General features: G+C 36.4%; 1 protein-coding gene across 17 annotated transcripts in view; it reads right to left on the reverse strand.

Moving 5' to 3' along the window:
* PARD3 (par-3 family cell polarity regulator) overlaps positions 1-15856 on the reverse strand; it is a 635972-nt gene that overhangs the window by 312176 nt on the left and 307940 nt on the right. The window lies entirely within an intron of this gene.

Consider the following 15856-nt stretch of genomic DNA (forward strand, 5'->3'; position numbering starts at 1 on the left):
AAATTATAGACAATCAGGATTCTGCAGGTCTAAGAAAAAACTGGAAATTAACTACTCATAATTTCACAGGTGGTAAGGTAATTCTGCACACAAGGGCTGCTATATATTGCCCAGCTCCATGGAGAGACAGGTCTAGAACAAGGGGTTTTAATTCATGTTACCCTTTTTACTAGGGACCACTTCCCCTCGGCCTGGGGGGAAATGTAAAGATAGTTGCCCTTCGTCCATCTGAGTGATTAGTAAGACATCTAGATAGAAGTGACCAGCTAGGACTTGAGGGTAGGCACAGGCTGAAGGAATGGGAAAACAAACTAAAGTAATATATAAGTTCACCAAGGAAGACCATATAAAACTGCATTTAGAGAAATGGCCTGCACTCATGCAGGTAGGACAGAAGAAAGAGATTTCTGTAAATAATGAGTGAGCTTACAAGCAGAGCGAAGTCAAGAGGAAAACTTTTGCAGGGATGCCACAGATTCAAAGTTTCAGCCACTTACTAATAGCAGGGGGAAAATTGCACATGCACCTTACAGAAAGCACCTTAAAGTACTCTAAAGTACCTTAAAGAGAACATTTTCACCTTCACAAAGATTCTTTGCATATTTTACCATTTTGAATATGTTCAAGAAAATATGACATAGGATTCAGCTTTTTATTAAAATCTACAACAGAAGGAATAAAAGTGAACCTTTAAAGAATAATGTAACTTACCCCCAAGTCAAAACTTTAAAATTCAAATAGTCATCATATTGAGCCACAGAAAATACGTCAACACACTAAGTCATGTCCAATATTAGACAACTAAATTACCAAAAAGTTTAACACATTGCTCAATGGAAAAATCTCTTTAAAATAACAAGTATATTATTTTTATTTGAACTGAGACCTATTTTTCTTGGCCAACCTACAAAAATATATTTTTCTTTGTAAGCGTTCAGGACATTAATGCCAAAGTCTCAGCCAAAGGTTTATGAAAGTATTACTGAATTGGGTCTGCTTATGATTAAAATACAAAGTTCTCAGGAAAATTAGTCCCTCCAGGGACTTAAAATATGAGTAAGTCCAAAAGCCTAGATTTATGCTGATATAATATAATCAAACTAACATTCCTTGCTCTCCCCTCAAACTTTCTCCAATTTAATCTAGAAGAGATTCTTGAAAAGTTAAACATTCAATGTAAGAAAATATATACTATCTATGGAATAAGATATTCTTTAACAAAATGCTTGCTGTAAAAATGTTTTAAGGGAAGAACATCATTAGATACACAAATTACAAGCAGATAGCCCTATACAAACAAATATATTCAATAAAAGCACGGTTAAGCTGTGATGCAAATACACGTGAAAGAGATCAGATGCTACCAGAAGTGCAGCCATGCCTCACTCAAAAACAAAACAAACGAAAAAACCCTGAGAAACAGATACACATCCTGTCCTTATTAAAGAGAAAGACACATAATTAAAATGAAATCTGGTAAGTGCACCTCACTTTGGTTTTGGCACGGGTAAGGGTATGGCTGATTCAGGCAGATGTCAGAAAAAATCTCCTAAGGCTGGAGTTGAGACCCAAAGAATAGGAGTTAGGAAGGAAAAAGAGTCATGTCAGCCAGCATGTTCGAAGGCCCAGGGATGCAAGAACAAGGTGAATTTGGAGGCCAGAATGTGTTCAGTGGCGCTGGCAATCCTGGGAATGATCAGGAAGCAGCTGGGATCAGGTGAGTGAAGGAGCATAAGGAAACACAACCACAACAAGAACAAAAACACCAGTATCAAAGCTAACTCTTACTGAGTGCTGACTGTGTGTTAGACACTTTTAACAGCTTTACAGGAATTATCTCATCTAATTATCACAATCCTCTGAAATACATCATAGAAAGTTATAAAAGTTGCTCTGAGGCTTAGAAACTTGTGGAACTTGCTCAGGAGAACACATGCTAGGAAATTCCAATCCAGGTCACTGTGACTTTAAGCAGCTGGTAACCCCTTCACTCCCCAGTGCTCCCAAGGATGGTCAGAGCCCTAAAGGGTGTTAGGTAGGGTTCTTGGTCACACATCCTTCTGGCCACCCTGGACAGACATGACAGGGAGGATGACTGCAATGCTGCTGCAGTGATCCATGTGAAAAGTGGTAACAGCTTGAACTTGGGGAAGAGAGAGGGGATGAAGAGGAATAAATGGATTTAGAAAGAGAATCACCGGGATTAGGGGTATAAAGAAAAGGAATAGGGAAAGTGAAGAATAACACCCATCAGGATCCTGGGCTGTATTTTGTGTGTGTGTGTGTGTGTGTGTGTGTGTGTGTGTGTGTGTGTGTGTGTGTGTGTGTGTGTGTGTGTGTGTGTGTGTGTGTGTGTGTGTGTGTGTGTGTGTGTGTGTGTGTGTGTGTGTGTGTGTGTGTGTGTGTGTGTGTGTGTGTGTGTGTGTGTGTGTGTGTGTGTGTGTGTGTGATCCTGGGCTGTATTTTGTGTGTGTGTGTGTGTGTGTGTGTGTGTGTGTGTGTGTGTGTGTGTGTGTGTGTGTGTGTGTGTGTGTGTGTGTGTGTGTGTGTGTGTGTGTGTGTGTGTGTGTGTGTGTGTGTGTGTGTGTGTGTGTGTGTGATCCTGGGCTGTATTTTGTGTGTGTGTGTGTGTGTGTGTGTGTGAAAATAGCCTCAAGATAACGTAATAACTTCCAAATTCATAAACCAGAACATCTTCATATTCACACAAGGCTTTACTCTGAGCTGTTCAAATTCTGTATCTATTTTTATCAAGCATACCACTTAATAAACTAGAACAACTTTCCATGTAAGAAATAGAAACACTAACATAAAGATGTCCAAAACAATAGATCGTGATAAAAGACATTTAAATGGGGACATACATCCCATCATTATGGACACAAATGCGATTTTACAAATTCCACATTTGGTGTCTATAATTAACATAATATTTATATTGTGTGTATGTGTGTGTGTGTGTACTGTTTCTGATCTACATTTTGATGGTATGAATAACAGAAAAATAACCTAAGAAGGAAATCACTGTATTTGTAGCTGTCTCTGATACTTTCTTTTGCAATTGCAAGATGCTAACACGGTACCATCTCAACTTTCTAAACATCATAAAGGGAAAAGTTTGGAAACACCAAGAACAATCTAAAAGCAGTTGCTTTCCAGAGTAACAAGGGATTCTGATCAGCCAGGATTCCTCAAACACTCACCTAAGCCAACAAATGATGAAACAACAAAAGAAAGAGAAGGAATGCCTGGTCCTAATAGGTAATAAAATCATAAGAGAATATAAATTGCCAATGATCCCTCACGGAATGAGAAAGGTTATAAATGAGACACAAATATCTGTTAACCAAAATTCTCAAGCCCCTGAACAGATCGATTCCATCAACACAAATCTTGTAGCTCAAGAAGATGAGTTCTCTTCAACGAATCCTAGCAATCAAGAACAAAACTGCAAAAAGTCTGCACTCATTCCCCAAAGTTTAAATATTTGTAGTAGGTGACTTCTATGCTATTATATAACACGTAGTCTAAGGCATAACGGAAAAAAAAAATTGTTGAAGAAATAAATTAGAACAGCACCTCAGCTCAGGGTATAATAAGGGAAGAAAAACCTACTGATTCTGTTCATACAGAATTCACGTGCACAAGTTACTATTGAGAATCAAGCATAAAACTTTTATCTTTCAGAAAGCATTTAAGGTGCCACATGTCTTAAAGAAAAAAATCTTGTTCATGTCCTGTCCCCATCACTCTACTCATTTCTATTCTAGCAAATCATGCAAAAAAAAAAAAAAACAATTAATGATCAGTTGTCCTCAAATAGAAGATAGGAAGGGAGGGGCAATAATGTGATTCTAGTTGATAACAGAAAACTACATATCAAATGTTTGAAACGTAAATTATGAAAAAAAAATACAAGTTATATCAAAGGTGAACATCTTTTAGAAAGTCTCATTCAATTCATATTATGTATTTAATATTTCCAACAATGTCACTTAAAAGTTTGAGTAAGACAATTGAAGAAAAACATTTCTTGAACTTAAACCTATACTTAGCGACTTTTTTCCATAAGATTGTTTGGGCAAATTTACTAATACATGGGACTCAACTAAAAAACTAACAACAATTTTAATGAACACTTACCACTTAAAAATGGATTTTTTTTGCAGGGCTTGAAGGCTTGTCTGTATTTAAACCCTGATAGTGCTCACTCAGCCTCCAAATATCTTATGGGTTTGGGAGGAAAAAACATTAGAAAAATTAAGGTAAGGAAGAAAACACTGAGACCAGGAAGGAGAGCAACTGAGGAGTTTCAGGGTGATTTATGTTTGCACAAATATGGAAGAACTGAATTCGGCTCTCTACAAGAACAACAAGAGCTCAACCTCCCCCCCCCCCAGCCTCCTTTTTCTTAACTGTTGTGTATTTGTTGGGGGGAAAGGGAAGGGTTTGAATGGCCTATACTGCTCAACAGTAAAAGAAGCCTACTTTCAGCTTATATGTTGGCGAACTGTGTCAACAGCCTTCCGCTTTACAGAATGTGTAAAGGGAAATATTCTGAAAGGCATATCTGATCAAGTCAGTTTAATAGATTACATAGAACATTGTGTTGCAATAAGATGTCATAGCGTAAATGGGGTCTCTGTGCATTGCTAGCAGAGTGTAACTTGGCCTAACGTCTGCTGAGGTCAATTTGACAACATCCATCAAAGTTACAAATGTACATTGTACTCTTTTCCAATGCATAAATGTATAATTTCATTTCTTGGCATTTATCTAAGAGATACTCAATACAAAATGATTTATATAGAAAGGTTATTCACTGCAGTATTTTTTGCAATAGCACAAGACAGTAAACAACCTAAATGCCCATCAGTAAATAATGGCCCATCCATGCAACTGAATATTATTGAACTATTTCAAAAATGGATACTTTTTGTGTCAATATGGAAAGATTGCCAAGCTTTATTTAAAAAACAAAAAAATCAAAGCACAGAACATTGTAGATAGTATTCATACGAAAAAGTGAAAAGAGAACATATTTTCATATTTGCTTATAAAAGCATGGTACCATTTGAAAGGATCCACAAGAAACTAATAACTGTGATTGCATATGGAGAGGAGCTCAGAGACTGAAAGATTGTTGTGGGAGGGAGACTATTATCTTTTATGTTCATGTATAAAGTTTGATTTTGGAACTATGAATATATTACCTTTGCAAAAAATCAAATAAATAGCATCTTAGAAAAAATAAAGAAATAATATTATAAAATTAATTCCCATATAGTCCAGTAACTTATACTGTATTCCCTGGTAACAGGGAAGACCCCCTAATTCTAATCATTCATGTCATACAGATGTCTAATGAACTGTAAGGATAATAAGGAATGAATAGGGCCACCTATCACCATCAACTTAAAAAAACAAAAAATTCTCTACACCCTGTATGGGGGTCATCTTCATATCAGAATCAATTCCATTAACTAAAAATCTTTTTGTGCAATACCATAATAAACAAAGAATATTTCCTCTCTATTTGAAAATAATTTCCAAAACTCAAAATAATTTTCATAGCAAGTATCCATTTCTATCAAACATCCATGTATAAGAAAGCTTTACTCAGAGAATTCAATAAGAAAATAATCTCAAAAGCCATATAGTAAGTATTACATATTGATTGTAGGTCAGAATTCATAATATACATATTTTATATATTGAATATAAAAAATCCATTATCCCTAGAAGAGGAGAAAATTCACCTCTAAAAGAACATTTTTGCCAGCTTGGGGTCCCAGATTAATAGTATAATTGATTTTCATTCTAATGAAAATAAAAAAGCTCTCTGAAAAAAAAAATTTTTTTTAATAGCAAAAAACAGCTCCCAAACAAATATATAATATTCTCAGGAATTTATACATTCCTTATATATTTTTCAAACAAATATATATTAACTATGTTAAGCTCAACTCAATTGCTTATAAATTATTCAATATAATCAAATGATTTGTTCAAATATTGTTTTTCAAATTAAACAGAAAATTTTATGTCACTTTAGTGATAAACATAAAGAGTAATTCAATATTCCTTGATAATTAATATTTCCTGAGAAACATTTTTAATATATGAGTAATTAAATATTTTGGGAGCTAACAGAATCGTCAGCTATCTTTCTGGGCTTTTTTGTCACATCCCCCAAAAGTCTCACTTAAGTAAGTCACAACAGCTCTTACCCTTCTACCCCCATCACCTCCTCTACAAAGCCTTAGAGACTCAGGTGGCCTTCTCAGGGATACGAGATTAAGTGTAATAATGCCAGACATCATTAGGACACAGAAAGACTGGCAGTATCAGACTGACAGTGCTCACCTTTTAACACTGAATTCCATGCTCAATTATAAAACATTCTGGGAGAAAGTTCACAAGTGATTAAATTTATGAATAAGAAAGGCCATGTTTTCCATTATATCATCAAGTCTTTACCTTGAAAGAACTTATTTTTTTTCTTCCCATTTCTTGGTCCTTTAGTTTGTAATCATTTTTCAGTCTTTTTACCATATGCAGATACTACATGATAAGCAATGAGGCCATCAAATATCAATAACATAATAGTGTGACTGTGTTAATAAGGTTTACAAATGTATGTCTTAATATTCAACAGGCTTTTATACATTTACCTATAATCTGCAGTTTTTAGTTCAAAATTAATAAAAATCGCAACATCACATCATAAGGCATTATAAAATAATCAATTTAGTTCACCTGACAAAGAATCCACCCATAATATAGTGTATCAGAAAAAGGGAGAACATTATGGACTTTTTCCTTTCAATTTTGTTCAAATATTCATTCACCCACAAATATATGAGGGCTTTACGAGGAGTTTCAGACAAACCCTACAGAATTTGATGCCTGTGCTATATAAGGGCAGCAAAACAGAAACAAAGACAAATTCAAATTCGTAAATGTCATAAAGAAGGCAGCAGGGATATCTCCCTCCTTCAAATGTGAGGAAGAGGGAAGGTCCCCTGAGGGGAAAATATGTAAAAGCTATGGAGGAACCAAATCTGCCAGTAGTGAGGGAGAGCACGCAGGCTGAGGGATGGAGGCTTGCAGGGCAGGGCTGCGGTTAGTTGAGCATGTTTTGCTGATTGAAAAGATCTACTAGCAGAGAGAGGGGGGAGGGGGAGGGGGAGAGAGCGGAGGGAGGGAGGGGGAGAGAGAGAGGGAGGGAGGGGGAGAGAGAGAGGGAGGGAGGGGGAGAGAGAGAGGGAGGGAGGGGGAGAGAGAGAGGGAGGGAGGGGGAGAGAGAGAGAGAGAGAGAGACGGAGATCTTCATGACCTGGCAGAAGAGGAGTTGAATATGAAAACTTTTCCTCTTAGAGGAAAGTCCTAAGAAGGACGGGAGACAGGATAGAAGTGAAGACGTTGGCATGTGAGAGGACAGGGAAGATTCTCCCATGTAGGAGGAAGAGCAGGTTTGTAAATCTGGTGGTGGGAACACAAAGGTGCTTCTGTAATACACTTCTATTTCCTCAATGGAATGAAAAGCTAAAGTCACAAGAAGGCCAGTTAATGAATTACTTCAGAGAACAGAAGGGATTACCAAAGGTAGGAAAAGACATACTTCTCAAAGGGTTCAACTTAATTCCAATAAATATCAATACTGGAATTCCACTTTACAATTTGAATATTACAGTACTTGCAGAAAAAGAGAAAAAAGTGCTCAGTCTTCCAACCTTGTGAAGTTTGATGTACTAAAAATAAAAACATTTTAAAAGTAATATGTGCTTACTATAAAGGAGTGTAAATAATATTATCATATGAAATAAAACTCAAAAACTCAGCCTAACCCTACCCCAATAACATCAGGTGCACATTGTAGAAACCATGTTTATTTCTAATATTTTAAGTTCTTTATAATTTGTTCAGGTATTTATTTATTTGTTTGTTTGTTTGTTTTTGCAGCTGGCTGGCACTGGGATAGCTAACCGGCCAGCCTGTTCAGCTATTTAAAAAGTTGATTCACAATCTCCTTTTAGCCATAAGAAGGAGAGAGAAAAAAAGAAAAAACTAAAGGAAAAAAAATAGCTCAGAGTTATACAGAACCAATGAAAATACTACGCAGCACGTATACCCAAGCCTCAATTGGTTGAAAAGAACATAAAACCACTGGGCAAGATGTTTTAATACTTAGAAAATTTTCAGGGCCATTTCAAGACCATGTTGAAGGTAACTGGGAAAAGCCTGCATAGGACTGATAAAAACGTACAACTTCCTAGATCATAAAATTGCAAAATTAAAAATGGCTTATGAGTGACTCAATTTCTACAGGCAGACTGCAGGAAATAGGTAGTGAAAACAACAAATTGTAGGCTAAAAATTTTAATGCAATTTCTTAACCAGTATTTCTTAGAGAATAGCAGTTCTACTGCTCATAGAACATAGAAATAAAAAAAAATTCAAAAGCAAATGATATATAGATGGGTAGGAATAAAAGTTATAGTATTAAGCTTGTATTTTCATCATCATATTTAATAGCATAGCTCACAACAAAAACCTTTAAGACTGCGTGCAATGAAAATATGAAAAGGCACCTGAGTGTCAAAGCTAAAAATGAAAATGTATCTTTACCCATAGAGCAAGCTCTAAATGTCTAGTTCTAGCAGGACTATTCACAGAGAAGGAAATTATCAGCTGCTAACAGATTCCCTGTGAAGGTTAATCCACATACAACTAAAGATTTTTCTCTCAGTAGAATTTTGTATTCACTTCCCCACTGCTTACAGGCTTTCAGCTCCATAGGCCAAAGAAGCAATAAATATGGCCAGTTATTAAGAAAAAGGAGAAATTGACAAGTACCTCTTCAATTGCATAACCCAGGTCCAAAGGCAAATGAGCGACACTGGGCCTCCCTAGCTCCATCTATATATCACAAAGGTATCCAGATGCTTTGCAAGGGGCCAAGCAGAAGCCTTGGTAAGACACTTAGTATTCTGAAATGGTATCCTTACATTTTATCTTATAAAACCATGCATGCTTGCCAAAAACAAAAGGGAATATAAAAAATGGACACAGACACAGAGATTAACACTAATGTCATTTTTGTGTCAGATTATGTTCTTCAGAAAAGAACCAGAGATGATTTAAAAAGATTAAATTTTATTCTAATTCTGATAAGATGCCATAGAAGCAAGAATCCAATTCTGAAAGGATGATGAGGGTATTAGAAATACACCAGGGAGGAAAATGAGCCAGCCCAGCACACCAAATGGCACTTCCAATATGCAAGGAGAAAATAATATTTAAGAAAATAAAATTAGTTACTGAGTACAAGAAAGAGTTGTTGAAGTATAACCATTCAAGCCATTCTTACCTAAAATGAAACACAGGAAGGAAAGCAGCATATTATGAGTATCTACAATACACGACAAACTAGCTCTGCATTTTAACGTGTGCTGTGTCACTTAATCTTCACTTGCAAAGCCAAAATCTACCAAATGGACATTATTTTCCTTATTTTGTATGCAGTGAAAATGAAGTTTGCAGAGTTTATGTATCTTGGATATGGCCACATAACCACTGAGCTGAGAGTCAGAAAACAGGACCCACTCACTGGAGGGGCAGGTTTCTAATCCTTACACAAGCTTCCTAGACTTGCTGTGTCTTATTATCTATAAATACATGCAATGGTAAAACACTACTTGTCACTCTCAGGAGGAATGCCATTCAAAGGGGCCCTGCCTGTGCTGGGAAGCCTACCCAGGAAATTAGTGTGTCCTTCTAAGAAGAATGTTCATCCGGGCCCATATACGCCAGTCCTGTTCTTCCACTGATATTTCTAGTCCACAGTTCTTTGATAATAAAAGTAGAAAATATGTAGGGATCATGGGAAATATGTCACATACATATAAGGAAGTTTTAATCGTTATGTTTTAAAACAAATAATTTTAACACGTTTTATAGTAGCAGCTAGTCTATTATCAAAACATAACAAAATAATCTGCTATTGGCAATTAATATGTCCAGGTGACAAGACAGCTCTCTTAAAAGGTTGCTTTGGTTTTATTTTTGGTGTTATTGTGAACATGACAGATTTTTGTTATGAAATAAAATCTCTGGCATTTTACATTGAAAACTAAATTTAATTTTAAAACAATCTTGATGTTTTTCGTTTCTACATTTGGTGGCATTAGAGGTGAACACAATTGTGTTTGCTTCTGAAAAAATTTTGTAAAGGTTTGATAATTGGGAAATAATATTAACAAATCCCCTTCCTTTTAATGGAAAACGATAGAATTTAAGAATTTGGAGGCAGGGAGCTTATTTTTAGGCAAATAATTAGAACAGTCATTTGGTTACTCAGTGCCTATGGGCTAGGAAAACAAAAAATCAACAAATAAAAAAGCCACACTTCAGTTACTATTTTGCAGCACCAGAAGCTAACCTTCAGTCACATTAATGATGGCAGATACTATAGAGCCCTATCAGTTCCTACATCAGAATTTCTATAGCTATTTCATTTTTTAATGCTGTGACTCTTCATTTTACTGACTAGTCTGCAGCTTTTGTAATCAGATTTCTGAATGGCCAACTTCTAATTCTGTAATTAAGAAAGTATGATCTTTTAAACTCCAGAAACCAACTTGTATTCTGGACAGTTCTAGGTCTGAGTAAAATGGTAATTTTTTTTTTTTTTTTTTTTTCCCCATTTAGAAAAGGCTACTAAGCACCTGGGCAAGGAAGGGGACTTCCTCTATGCAGGGAGATCAGCGAAAAAAAACTTTGACGAACTGTGTGGAGACAGAAGCCACAGACTGACTATCATCCCAGACATTTCCCATTTTATAACACCGAGGTAAAATAAGCAAAAGCTAGTGCCACAATTACTTATTGACTGGCCTGGAGGGAAACTTTTTTTTTTTTTTTAACTGCCCTCATAAAATCTGAAGAAGCTTTAAAATGTTTCTTCAATAGTTTTAAATTTTACTTTTGGTCTTAAATTATAATGAAAAGTAAAAACGAAACAAATTCATAGAAAATTCATCATTTTTCTCATGATTTGTGAACATAATTATTACATAACATGGGAATATTATTTATAATGCATAAATATTTTCAAAAGTTTTAAAAGCATCAGAATAAACAATGTTAGGCTATTCTTTTGGGGGGATAGGCAAATGATAAGCCTTTATTTTTTATTTTATATAAAAATATTTCCTATTTAACATTCCGTTATTTCCTTATTCTTTCTTTTTTTATTTATTTATTTTTTTTGGTGGCTGACTGGTAAGGGGATCCAAACTCTTGACCTTGGTGTTATCAGCACCATGCTCTCCCAAGTGAGCTAACCAGCCAGTTATTTTCTTATTCTAGTATCTAGGACTCAACAAATACAGGCTAAAGTAAAAACAGACACTACTCCTGTGGTAGTTAATTCTAGGTATCAACTTGATTAGATTCAGGAATACCTAGAAACTTGGTGAAGCTATCTTTTGGCTGTGTCCGTGAGGGTATTTCCAGAAGAGATTAGCATGTGGTCCTGAGTGGACCTCAACACAGGCAGGCACCATCCAATCCTCTGGGGGCCCGGAGAGGACAGAAATGGAGGAAGGCGAATCGCTCTCTCTATTCGCTGGAGATGGGACACACTCTGCTCTCCTGTCTGTGGATATCAGAGCTTGAGACTCTGCAGCTTTGGGGTTCTGGGTCTTATACCAACGGTGCCATCGGCTTCCCTGGTTCTGAGGCTTTGGACTTGCGCCGAGCCACGCCACCCACATCCAGTTTGCAGACAGCCTGTTGTGGGAAGACTCAGCCTTCGCAGTCGCATGAACCAATTCCCTTAATAAATCCACTCTCCTATATTTATATACACACCCATTTGGTTCTGTCTCTCTGGAGAACCCTGATTAATACAATCTGCTTACCAGTCACCTTCCTTTCAGAGGGATATATAATCAGAGGTCAGGAATGTAACGTTTTGCATGAGAAAATATAAAGCAAAAGTGGCTTGGCTGGAGACAGTGACAAAGGTGTATAAAATAATAATAATAAAAAAAAAAGGCATTGCTCCTAAACTCCTGGCTTTGAGATTTTGAGACTTGACACTGGATGTTGGGATTGCTTTTTGGTGCAAAGGTACAGAGGCAAGGGGATGGCACATTCAATGTCATGCTGGAACTGTGTCATCATCAAACACTTCAGATAGTTTCTCTCCCAGTTTGTCTCCTTCAGTATAATCTCCCAATTAGATAAGGTTTTTCTTGATGGAAAGAACCCTAAAACACGGATTTCTCTCTAAAGGTCAGGGCAGTCATTCCCCTATAACAGAGCTTAAGTGGCACTAGGAATGTGCCTTGTACCTCCTCGCTTTTTCTGCTAATTGGGTTCAGGCCTGTTCACCAAGAGAAGGTAGTGAAAATGGCAGGCTCCCAATTAGCTTATTTTTTCCTTAAGGTCCCTCTACTTTCTGCTCCTAAATTCTTCCAATCATGTATTGTAAAGTTCCTGCCTTCTCTTTTTTGGAATTTATTAGTGGCAATAAAGTGTGGGGGTATAAGAACAAAGTCAAGCTTATGATCTATTATCTGCCAATATTAAATTATAGTCCACGCAGTCAGGGAAATAGTAATGGTTAAAGGGCATTAAAACTTCTTAAAACACTGTTAAACATCAAAACTAAAGGTTTTGTTGCTTTTCTTGTTTCTTGGGTCTCAGAGTCAAAATTTCAGAAGCACAAAAACTTTTTCAAAGTAACACCACAACAAACCATTTAGTTCTCAAATCCCTTTGTGTACTCTGAGATCTCTCAGAAAAAGGAAGTCACAAGACTGGCATAAGCAAAGGATGATCTTTGAAAGATACACAATCCTCCACCTTACGAGATGAATCTGACATAGGATTCTGCCACAGGCTATTTTGAGCAGGGTGAATTAGTCACTGAAAAGCAAGACTATTATCTCTGGAAATCACGTTGAGCTTAACCCCAAGTACTACCTGGTACAGAATTCTAATAAGATATGTCACCTACCTTTTGTTACAGAAGTACAGCTAACCAATATTCTGACAAAGGTCAAGAAGTTTCAGTATCCCCTTACACGAGAACACAAAGAGTAAGACACCCTCAGCTTCTGGAGGTGCCTGCTAGCTCAGCACTTCAAAGCACTCTTTTGTCCTTTGCATCCCTACTGTTTATTCCCAATGGCAAAGCAGATGTGGTCATAACTGCCTTCAAAAACAGAGATAACGAGAGACAAGCAATCTAGGAGGAAATAGAGCAAAAACAAAACCATTGGAGACATATAAAATTTAGAGCTCTATTGACCTCTTCAGTCCAGATGAAGGAAGACAGCCATCAGATCTACCTTGGTAATACCAAACTGTAAAAGCAGAGAGTGGATTCTTTTTAATCATACAAAACATTTCTTTTATCTATGTGATGCAATAATCTTTTTTTCTTTTTGGCAGCAGGCTGGTTCAGGGATCCGAACTCTTGACCTTGGTGGTATAACACCACACTTTAACCAACTGAACTAACCAGCCAGCCCTTTTATATTTTTAATGCAAAAATTAAAGACGAATAAAAAAAGCCTCAGAAGAGATATTGGGCCACTAACGTAAGAAGACTCCTAGGGAATAGTTAACAGAATAAATCCACAATTTAGTAAGAATAATTGGAATGAATTTCCAGCCTATAAAGTATAACCTATTTTTCCTCTTCTGCACAGTGTTTACTTCTAGCAAGAATTTTAATATGGCTTTTGCTTTATTTTGTTTTTATGGTTCTTGCCTTGTTAAATGGATTTCAGTCTAATTAATTATCCTGCATCTGATGTGAATTCATCAATGGTTTCTACTCTTCCAGGTACACTGTCTCTCTTGTATCAAATTTAGTGAATGGGTCAACATTTTTTAAACTTAAGCCAAGGAAGAAGATGTTTTTAGGACTGGGATGTCTACATAGACTAAAGGCGTACCTGTTTTTTAAAAACCTGCATATCATAAAACAAATACTTCAAATAACTTCAACAGAAGCAAACCAAGGTTCAGTCTTTGGGGGAAAAAATGTGTGGCCTCTTAATGCAATCCCCTTTTGGTTAAAAAGAAACTATTTTATACCAAAATTACAAAGAAAAAGTATACTTCTTTCTTAACAACAGATATGCAACTGCATTAGTAGGATAAAAGTTATAGCTTTATAATACAACTTAATGTATCACATTTTAGAAACTCTGGGCTACCAAACTCTTTGTCCTAATTTTGCTTTAAAAAATGGTGTATTTAGCATAATTAGCTAAAGGTGTTGGTTGTCACTTGCACCCTTGCCCACACCATCCTTCCCTTCTTGCTTTAACAGACCCCACTTGCGTTCAGTGATGAGAGACTGTGTTTCAGGGAAGGTAAACCACACAGCCCCCTCCCCCACCCCTAGCTCCAGGAGGTCAAGCTCAATTCCCATAACCATCATGGGTATTTCTTATTTCTTCTCCCTTTGATTTAGAAATGGGCAGACAAGTAATGCAATTTTGGCCAGCAAAACACTGGAGGGGCATCTGATGGGAGACTTGTGGGAAAGGTTTATTTGCTTTTTTAAAAAGCCACAAAGAAGAAAAAGGCCCTGTCCCCTTTCCTCTGTGCTAGGATGTGATGGTTGGGGCTCTGGTAGGAAAGAACAAGCTGAAGCACATGGCCCTGTGGAGGGGCTCCCTAAAAAGATGGAGAACCCACATCCTCCATGAGGTTGCTCAGGTTCAAATTTAACCCCCAGCCTTCCTGTCACATGAATAACAAATATTTCCAGCGATTTTTTTCTAAATAATATATTAATACATTCAGTGTCTCTAGCTATCAGGCATGACTCTAAGCCCTTGGTGGGTATTATATGGCTTGACAACCCCCTGACAAGTTGTTAGGATGGTCCCCATCTGCTAGATGAGTAAACTAATGGATACACACAAGTTAAGTGATGTGCCTAAACCTCATACAGGGTACATAGCTGGTAGCCAGCCAGTCTGACTCCATTGCCCAGACTAAATCACCTAAATTTCAGAAACGTTTATTTCAAAGTGATAATGAAGTGTTAACATCAATTAATTTTAAAGTCTGTATTATTTTGAGAAAATTGTTTCCTTGTTAGAACTTCCATGGGTATTTTTATTATTTAAAACTATTCCTGGGGCTGGCCAGTTAGCTCAGTTGGTTAGAGCATGGTGCTGGTAACACTGAGGTTCAGGGTTCAATCCCTGGATCAGCCAGCTGCCAAAAAAATAAAAATAAAAAAATAAAAATAAATAATAATAAAATCAATTTATTTCCATCATACAATGCTTGTATGCTAACATTTGCTGTATAATAAAAATCAGTCCAGTGTCCAAGACACACTGTCCTTTTTTGCTGTTTCATATTTGAACACCCCAGGTACACAAAATTATTTAAGGAGTTTATACTGTCAGAGACTGAGATAAAATATGCAAAATGCTTACAATTTCTTTCCACTAAGATCACTAATCTAAATTGAAAAACAGCTATTTCAGTATTGAGGGAACAGATTTATTAATAATTTTTTAAATAATTAAAAGAAATAAACATTCTGTCACTGAATACTCACCTAATTTTCCATCCATATAAACTTTTTAAAGAAAATAACTAAGTAACCAAGTAACCAAAAATGTGGGTTTTGATTAACAAAACTATTAAAAGATGCTCAATATCACTAATCCTCAGGGAAATGTAAATCAAAATCATAGTGAGATATTACATCACACCTGTTGAAATGGCTATTCTCAAAAAGGCAAAAGATAACAAACGTTAGTTAGGATATGGAGAAAAAGGAACTCTGTACACTGCTGGTGGGAAC

The sequence above is a fragment of the Cynocephalus volans genome, chromosome 6 (genome assembly GCF_027409185.1).
Source record: "Cynocephalus volans isolate mCynVol1 chromosome 6, mCynVol1.pri, whole genome shotgun sequence".
In the NCBI taxonomy this organism is placed as follows: domain Eukaryota; kingdom Metazoa; phylum Chordata; class Mammalia; order Dermoptera; family Cynocephalidae; genus Cynocephalus; species Cynocephalus volans.